The 9698-nt window shown below is 43.4% G+C and overlaps 1 long non-coding RNA gene across 1 annotated transcript in view; it reads left to right on the top strand.

Moving 5' to 3' along the window:
* Window positions 1-9698, top strand: part of LOC109309573 — a 21291-nt gene that overhangs the window by 3272 nt on the left and 8321 nt on the right. Inside the window, exon 2 of the long non-coding RNA XR_002100974.1 lies at window positions 4332-4338. This is a non-coding gene — a long non-coding RNA (uncharacterized LOC109309573). The remainder of the gene's footprint in view (window positions 1-4331; window positions 4339-9698) is intronic.

Below are 9698 nucleotides of genomic sequence, written 5' to 3'. Positions count from 1 at the left end.
AGTTCAGTTGCAGCCTTGGCTTTCCTGGTTTGCTCCCTGCAGGACCGGACCAGTGCAGAATAACCCTCCTTGGAGGTGAATCCCATCCTCCATCCTTTGTAGACCTTTCTTTTTAGGCTCAGGAGGTCTGCTAGGTCCCTGGATAGCCAGGGGGGCTGCTGTGCCCTCTTGCTGCCTTTCCTCCAAGATGAAATAGGATTAGCTTGTGCATTGAGGAACTCTCCCTTGAGGAGGAACCACTCTTCCTGAACTCCCCTCTCCCTGGGGTCATGGTCCCTTAGGGCCCAACTGACAAGCCTCCTGAGCTTGTCAAAGTCAGCTTTCCTGAAGTCAAGGACTTCCGTGTTGCTGACTGACTTGCCAGCTTTATGGCAGATGGTAAAGGTGATCAGCTTGTGGTCACTGTCACCCAGCTTCTCATCAATCACTAAGTTGCCGATTAGGTCATCCCCAGTAGCCAGTACCATATTGAGCAGTGCTTTGCCTCTCTCTGGTCCATAGACTTCTTGAGTCAGGTATAGGTCATGCACGCACGAGAGGAAGCTTTGCGACTGCTCGAATTTTGCTGAGTGAACCTCCCACGAGATGTCCGGGTAATTGAAGTCACCCATGACAACCATGGTCCTGGAGCATGTGGCCTCAGTCAGTTCCCTGATGAACTCCTCGTCATCCTCAGGCCATTTGGTGGGAGGACTGTAGTAGACTCCCACTGTTGTGTCCTTGTGCCGTATTCCCCACAGATTTTAACACAGAGGGTCTCCAATCGTCCACCCTGGTCACCAATATCAGCTTGCAGGGATGCGTAGCTTTCCTTAACACAGACAGCTACACCCCTGCCTCTTTTTTCTACGTGATATCTCCTGTACAGAGTATAGCCATCTATACGCAAGGTCCAGTCATGGGTGGAGTCACAGTCCCTGATGGCACATGGTCTCTGGACTGTGGCCTGGAAATCCTCCATCTGGTGCACCAGAGATCCCAAAAGGGAGCAGACCACACAAGGGGAGGTGGCCATTCTCCTGGGCCCCAGATCCTGAAAATGGGACAGGCAGCCCCCGCAGCCGAACACCAGGGGCTCCATCTGCGTGGAGCCCGGACCATGGGTTTGGTCTGATGGGGGAAAGAGTCCAGGAAAGCTGGTTACATTTCCTGTATTTTGGAGGCAACATTGTGACAGATGATGAGGAAAAGGCTGAAATACTAAATCCTTTTTTTACCTTGGTCTTCTCAGGGAAGGTTACCTTCCAGAGTACTGCACCAGGCAGCAATTTTGAGGAGCAGGTGAGCAGTCCTCAGTGGTGAAAGAACAGGTTATGAACTATTTAAAAAAACTGGACGTGAACAAGTCAAACACCTTAACAAGCAAAACACCTTAACTTTTTTGCCAGTAGAAAGGGATTTCAGTAAATAAAGTGTGCGTCTACACATCATCTTATGGTGATGTAGCAACGTGCATGTGATTGGTAGCTATCCCACAGTAGCAGCACACTCTCCCAGTATAGCATGCTGTCATGGCAATGTAGCAGTGAAATTTAACTGTGCACTATGCACACAGTGCAGTGTACTTACAGAAAGAAGTACTAAGGCATGGTGCCATAACAATGTCACCATACGTCAACATGTAGACATGCCCAAAGAGATAAAAATAACAGTCGGTATTTGGAGGACTGTCTTACCAGCAAATCTTCATAGTTTCATAGTTAGTAGGGTTGGAAGGGACCTAAGGAGATCATTGAGTCTGACCTCCTGCCATGGCAGGAAAGAGTACTGGGGTCAAATGACCCCAGCAAGGTGTTCAGCTAGCCTCCTCTTAAAGACCCCCAGGGTAGGAGCCCGCACCACTTCTCTTGGAAGTTGGTTCCAGAACCTAGCCGCCCTGACCGTGAAGTAGTGCCTCCTGATGTCCTGTGTACTTTGGGGCTCAATGAGATATCACACTGACTGCAACATCATAAGTGCAGAGACCCATGTAAATGTTCTGCTTCCTTCTATTTCCATGATCCCTTATCACTGCTGGTGGAATTTTATTCAGGCTAGGGTCAATGAAATATTAAAGGCCTTTCAGAGAACTGCCTGTACATGTCCTAATGGAAGATGAAGCATGCAAATTTGATTCAGAATAGGGCCAACAGAGCCGAGCCTGAGCCAAATCCTTAGCTGCTGCACTGAATTCAGTGCAGTTATGCAAATTAACAGCAGCAGAGGCTGAAGCCCACTGTTCCTACCTTTTGGTGTTCAGAAGAACTACATTTAAAATTCTGATATAAAAAAGATGTGTACTGAGCAAATTTCAAATCTGAACATATCTGTTTTGGAGACATCCAGCACTGATCCTGCTGGTAGTACAGTTATAACCAAAGGAAAGCAATCACTGCTGGTGTCATCAGCTGATGATGTAACAACTCATAAAAAATACTTCTGTAATGCTTCTGTCAGTGTCAGAGGTCTGACATTTCCATCAATTTTAAATTTGCAATACACTTTGGCTGAGAAAATGTTGAGCTAGTCTCAATGTGGATTAGATCTGATGTTAAAGAAGGTGATTATCCAAAAGGTAAACTGACTGTCTGCTTTTCAAGTTGCAGTTTATACAGTAATTTCTGGGAGATTTTCACAACTGCATCCATATATTTTCTCTTCAGCTTCCAGATTCAAATCAATTTTGGTTTCAAAGCTTTCTGTTGCTGCTAGTTGTTATGCAGTCTAATTATCCTAGTGCTGTGTCTGACAGGTGCTGCAGGGCTAGCTACTACAGGACTGCCTAAATTTAATTTTGAAGTTCTTAGCCTTTGGGGCACCATTTAAGGGATGACTTCCCCACCCCCAAGAACTCCAGTCTTGAGGGGTTTTCTGAATTTGCCTTCCAACTTTTCTGAATTTGCCTCCTCCCACTCAATATGCTGATTTTCTCCACTCCACTCCTTGGTGAGTTCCATGGGCTTTTTTTTTCTTCCTTGACCTTTTTTCCTTCCCATGGCTGATTTCTGTCTGCTGCTTTTCAACCAAAGGGAGGCCACATTTCAGATTTTTTAAAGCTCAATCTCTATTCTTCAGACATGTCACTCACAATGAACTGTAATTTCTGTCATGTTCTTTGCTTCTTGGTGGTTAGCCAGCTAGTTGTCATCCTATTGCTTGTTCTCCATTTTGGGTAAGATTTACTTGACTTTATTTTTTACCCTGAGATAAAATGGGAATATATGAATGATGGTCTGAGACAGATGTAGCTTCACTTTGGAATAATCTCACAATTTGGGACATGAACAACTTGCTATATGGAAAAAAAAAAAAAACCATTGAAAAGCAATGAATCCTGGGAATCCTATAATCAATAATGGCTTTCAGTTTTCAGCTCATTAAGTGTTTGACTATGCTGGGCCATATTCTATTCCACCTATTAGGTATCTAAGTGGACTTAGTGTCAGGAACCCTAGCAGGTAGCCCAGCTTGGGCTAATTGCCTAGTGGGTCACACCTGCCTGGTGCTTTGGAAGACCTAACCCAGCTAATGACTAGCTGGCTACTGTCTGGGTCTCCTGATAGTCTTCTGGGGGAGCAACTTCTCCATTTATCCCCAGCTGTGGCAAAGGACTTCAGGGCAGCCAACAGTCCTTGCTGAAGGTCTACCCTGGCAAGCCTCTGTAATCTACTGCTCCTCATTTTCTAACCCTGTTTGCCTTGTTCTTGGACTTTGGTTTCTGGATTTTCCCTTGGTTCCCAGGTGTTTCTTGGCAGGCAGAGCCCCAACATGTTCGTTGAAGGTATTGCAGGAAAAAAAGGAATCAAACTGGTGCATCTTTTGGATCCAAGCACCAGGACCAAAAGAGAGAGAAAGTTGGGGTCTCTTATAGGAAAATAACAATAGTTCAAGGGGGAATGATGGATTTGTTTATGCTGGACAATAGAAACTGATTATTCCTGGTTCTGAGTGATGTTGCTCAGAGGGAGCTCATAATACAATCAGGTAGAGACAGTATTTTTGCGTACCTGATAAAGGATTTATCACTAGAATTGGTCTGATAAATGCCGAGCGGGATGTGTACAGGCATAGGTTAATTAACATCTGGAGTAGAGACCCTGCCCCCGCCATCATGCAGTGCTTCCCTGCTTCTCTGGCCCCAGAGTTCAGTGAAGTCCTCACCTTGGAACTCTGTTCTCCACTCTTGATGCTAATGAAGGTGCCTCCCTTTTTCCTCATCTCTGATGTAAATGAGACTGGGGGGAAGTTGCTGTAATCTTGTTACCTTTATCCAGAGGGGCTTAAGTGTGTTTCTCACTGTATCTTCATTTCCTTTTGTAAGCTCTTCTTCTGATCAGTTCTGGTTCAGACAGAAGTGAGGTGGTGGTAGGGGGAGGTCCTTCATGAGTCAGACAGGCTGGGTACTATGCCAGGGCTTCCCAGGAATGCAGAGCTGACAGGTAAGAGCACATAAGCCCACTCATGCATAATGGGCAGAACAGAATCAGACCCTTTGTATCAGTAGCATAACTAGAGCAGGGCAAGTGGGGTACCAGCTCTGGGCACTGACTTAGAAAGGGTGCTAGTATGGCCTTCTCCACCAGGAGTCTTTGTCACAACAAGTGCAGCCCAGCCATAGGAGCTAAGCAGGTACAACCTCATGCTCAGCATTGTATCTGAGGAGAAGGGTAGAATGATGTCCCCCTCCCTGTCTCCGCTGCCAGGAGGCTTTGCTGTAAGAGGCACAGCCCATCTCCCAGGGATAGAGCAGTGAACAGGTCACCAAGAGCAGCCCCTATCTGCACTCATCAGTGGCAGGGCAGCAGCTCAAGCCTGTGCTGCTACAGCAACAGCAGTATCAGCTGCTGCTCAAGTGAAGAGAGCCCTTGGTCCTCCCCTGATCTACTCCCCAGTGGTCAGCATAATTCCCACCCCACAACTCCCCACCCCAGACACTAAAAGAACTAGCTAGACCTTCGCTTTGTATTCGTGAAACATATAGAGCACTGAGGACAAGCAGCCCAAGAATGAAAGCCAGCTTTCTGGGCTCTGTTCCTGGCTCAGCCATTGATGTGCTGACAGCAGCATGTGAGCACTAAGTATAACTGTTATATGTATTCATATGAGGGAATAGCCACTGCTAGTTTCTTTACATTACTATGAAGCAAACCTTGTAATGTCTTCTACCAAATACTGCTTGCTGTATGGGTTCTTCTACAGAACTGCCAAGCATTATAGTCCCCACTGCCCTGTTAAGCACAGCCATGACCAGGGAATGATGAGGGACTGTTTCACGCCAAAGAGAAATCCAGGTAGTTTAGGAGAGTACAGCCCGTGCTCCCCAACTAGTACAACTAACCATAATAGTGCTCCCTAGCTGGGGTTCCAGGTAAGGCCAGAGTTACAGCTCACCCTGTTCTTATGTGCCCCTTTTAGGGCAGCACTAGCCCTGGCCAGCTCTCCAACTCATGAGTACATAGGTACTCAGTTGTCATTAGCTACCAGGGCACAGAGAAGAAAGTGTGCCTGTTCTCATCTTCTCCCCTGCACCCACCTGGGAGCTTGCCATAATCTAGTCTTAAATGAAAATATTTGGTATTGCTAAAAAGAGAGTGGTGAAGCAACCTCAATGTGTATTGTAATGCTCTGCAATCCTTGAGGTCAAAATTGCCTAGTGGGTTCACCTAGAAAGGTGAACCCCACTTCTGCTCAGGGAGAGAGTAGAAGTTCATAGCAGGGAGGTAGGAGTTGAACTGTCCTGGAGATTTCCTTGAATCTAGGCCAAAACTTGATGATACCAAAGACTTTCACCAGGTTTCAAGTTCTGGTTCCAAATTTCCATAAAGTTTTATTCCCTGCATCCGTTACTGCCTATAATTCAATCCATACAGCATTACTACCAAGGATTAGGAGAATCCATGCTAATATAGATGGGCCAACAACATTTACTTTTTAATTTTATTTTCTCCCAATGTTGAAATCTGACTTGACACCATTTCTCTGTTGGGGGTGCTTTGGCAAGTTTTGAGTGAGTCTAGAGTATCTAGAGCACTGGTTTTCAACTGTTTTTCATTTGCGGACCCTTACAAAATTTCAAAAGGAGGTGTGAACTCCTTTAGAAATGTTGAACGGAGGTGCAGACTCCTTTGAATTTTAGGTGTGGGTGTTTACACACTTTTGATTGATCGCAGTCATCTTTCACAGACCCTAGGGGTCCACAGACTACAGGTTAAAAACCACTGGCCTAAAGTGACTAGAAAACAAGTTGCAATTGCATTTATCAGTGCAGAGATTATATTCTGAACAGCTCAAATACCAAAGAACTAAAGTAGACCAAATCTGATAAAGTGGACAGATCCTCAGTTGTGTAAAAGTACTATTGACTTCAATAGGGCTTTGCTGATTTATACCAGCTCAGGGATGGGCTATTACCTTTGGAATTTACAGGACTTCTAAACTTCTCAGAGACTATCTTAGACAGAATAGCTGTCTGCTTCATTGACTCACAGCTATATGCTTTGGCCAGGCATATGAGTGTAATTCTGACATCTACCTGTGAAAACCCATTATCTCTTTGCAACAGTGTACAAAACATTGAAAGGATACAAAAGAAAATCAATACAGCACTATAATGATATTATCCAGAGCTTCTATGTTAAAAGTCTGCACATATCCTTTCCTATTCCTGATTTGCTACCAGCTATCAACAGCCCATTGAATACCACTGGGGAGTGAAAAAAAGTACATAGCTTTTTCTGTAATGGGCAATATTACAGACACTTGGAATTACTCTGGAATCTCCACTCTGCTCCTGTTGCTGAGCTTTTGTTGTAAATATAGAGCACATGTATTGATCAAGGCAAATACCTTGTATACCCAACAAGATTTTGTCTATAGCATATTGTGCATGTGGTAATAAGGAGAAAAAGTAAAAAGAGAGATATTTAACAAGCCTGGTCCTAAAATATTCTTTGCAGATGAACAGAAATGAAAATGAACCAGCCACTGGGGACCAAATCTCAAATGTAGGCAGTGTACAAGCATGTAACTCTAACTAAAAATCTTGTCCCAGTGACAGCAGAAACAAAACCACAGCAGAACCTGGTAAAAGGAAATAAGAAGAAGGTACTCATACTTTCTATTAGTTGCTGTCAGAGATAATTAAAATACTTTGATTAAACATTTTTTTCACCAGAAATGGCTTTGAAACTGAAAATATTTGTTGCAAAAAATACTGTTTTGATTTAAATTCTCAGTAAACTATTTTGATTCTTTGATTTTTTTTTTTCATTTAGCCTTAAAATAAATGCTAAAGTGTGTTTGTTGTTATTTTGGGGGGGTTTTGAAAACAAGAAAAATTTTTTGTTTCTTTTTTCTTCATCAAAGTATCTCAAGAAATTTTAAAAAATATGTTCTGCGAAAGTCCTGAAAACATTCTTGGCTCCATTTTACAGCTCTAATAATAGTGTTGGACCCTGATCCAGAAAGCCAGGTCATCTAGAGACATTAGGCCCATACAGACCTGTTTAGCTTTCAGGAAGAACACCTTGGTTTCTATCTGCAAAGAAGAGACAAACACTGCAAACAGAACTCCATATCCATGGCAACCATCAATTCTACTTTTAACTTTCCTACAAAAAATAAGGTAATTGCCTTACTCTTTCATTATATCTTTATCCTCTCGTGGTGTCTAATAGCAATGATGACCTCCAAGTCAGGCATTTCCTGGCAGTTAACAACCTGCTGGGAGAAGGGACCTCAGCTGAACCATGAGCCCACAGTCCTTCACACGGTCACTGTTTGCCAGGAAATATCCAGCCCTGAAGATCATTATTGTTTAAGCATTCTATAAATTTAAACATATATAATTAAAATGGGACTATCTGGGCTGGCCCCAGACACCTGTTCTCTCTTCTTTAGTATTTAAGAAGACTTACAGAGAAACACAGAACACTTTTGTGGGCACTTTTGCACATTTTGCAGGATTTCTCTTTTTTGAGGTATACTTGAAAGAATGTTAAGGATACAGAGTGCTTGGAGATGGAAGATAAACCCAGAGATTTTTAATAGAAATCCATAGCTATGGTCTTTCTGAGTGTTTTTGTAACAGCAAAACTGCTCTATTATATTTCTATAGGCAAAAAAGACTGAAAAATAGCAGTTGGCACTTTCCAAGGGGTGTCTTGAATCTATTCCACAGGTGTCTCGGGACTAAAATGGTTGAGAAACACTGTTCTATAGTGTTTGGACAGGCCCTTTTATATTATTTTTAAAATCTAAATGCTTTCAACATTAGAGTTGGGACAATCCCAGACAAATCATCTTCTTCCTCTCTACAGCCCACTGTAATTAGAGCTTGCTGAAAAACAGGGGTGTCTATACATGTGCTTTGGGGGTAGGGGCACTTTAATTAAAGCAGCTCTGAGATACACTCTAATTAAAGTACCAGAGCATCTTGTGTATCAGTGTGCCCATGATTCAAAATGGCAGCAGGGGAGCTTTATCTAGAGTTTATTCAATCAGCATTAGATAAAGCATCCCTGCCACCGTTTGAAGCATGGAGATACTGATACACGAGATGCAGAGGCTGGCTGGAAAGTGGTAATTACCACACTACAGCAGTCTCAATTAATTGAGTCATCTCTGACGCACTGTAATTACAGTGTGTCAGAGCAGCCTCCATGCTTGTTTATAGGCACCCAGGGTTTCTAGTTGACAAGAATTTAGGTTTGGGTTTTTTGTTTTGTTGTGTTCTTTAATTTTTATTTTTGTTTCAATTGGAGCAAAACAAAAATGTATTGAAATTTCCAGTGAACTGAAAGGTTTTTGGATGCTACAGCCACTCAGTTAAAATGATATTCTTGTTAATTTCTTGTTAATTTCACTGCATATAACAGCAGTGAAATTAATAAGAAAGTTAATGTACTTCTCCATGGCAGGTGGTCCTTATAGCTCTAGCTCCAGTGTAGACCTGCTAGATGGGTCTGCAAGAGCTGAAGATCACACTGCTGCCAGCATCCCTGCCCTTGGGCAGATTTGCCTGGAACCTATTAAATTTACATCAGGGTATATCAGGTCACTGCCTTGACATTGGAGAAGGTTGATCAAACAAAACATTTCTGGCTCAACAAAATAGCATGGTTTAATTAAATTTTCTTCTCCTGGAAAATTTCTGGTGTGCTCCAGTTATCATAGTCTCAGTCTGCTTCTGTCAGATTGGCCTTACTGAAGCCCTTGGTTTGCCCAGATTATGGAAAAAGAGGCTCAACTACAGGGATGGAGGAGCAAGTGAGAAAAAGCTGAGTTACTACTGTTATGAAAGCCCTCCTCACTACTCCCCTCAAAATGTTTACAGGCATTGAAAAAGAGAGAGGGCAGCGTGATACAATCTGTATCTTAGCTAAGAGAGCCTTGTGGGCACAGGGGCATCTAATCAAATTCACTGTCAGGGCCTCTCCACAACAAAGGGGCAAAGCTACTCAAAGCCAACTCTGTCCACTCCCCCTAAAAACCACAGATGTATCATAACCCGCTTAGTATGATTCGTAGTATCTAACGCAGACAACAGATTTGATCTGGTAGTAGGGGTTTACTGGTGGTAAGGGCTTAATACAGGCCACCACATCAGGAAGAAGAGCTGGATCTGGAATTCTCCAGGCAGTTGGGGGAGGCCGTGCATGCAAAGGATGTTGTGGTCATGGGTGATATGAATTACCCTGACATCAACTGGGAGGAGCAGT

Source organism: Crocodylus porosus, unplaced genomic scaffold (genome assembly GCF_001723895.1).
Source record: "Crocodylus porosus isolate Cpor-Errol unplaced genomic scaffold, CroPor_comp1, whole genome shotgun sequence".
NCBI classification, from domain to species: Eukaryota; Metazoa; Chordata; order Crocodylia; family Crocodylidae; genus Crocodylus; species Crocodylus porosus.
This window is presented reverse-complemented; position numbering and strand designations above follow the sequence as displayed.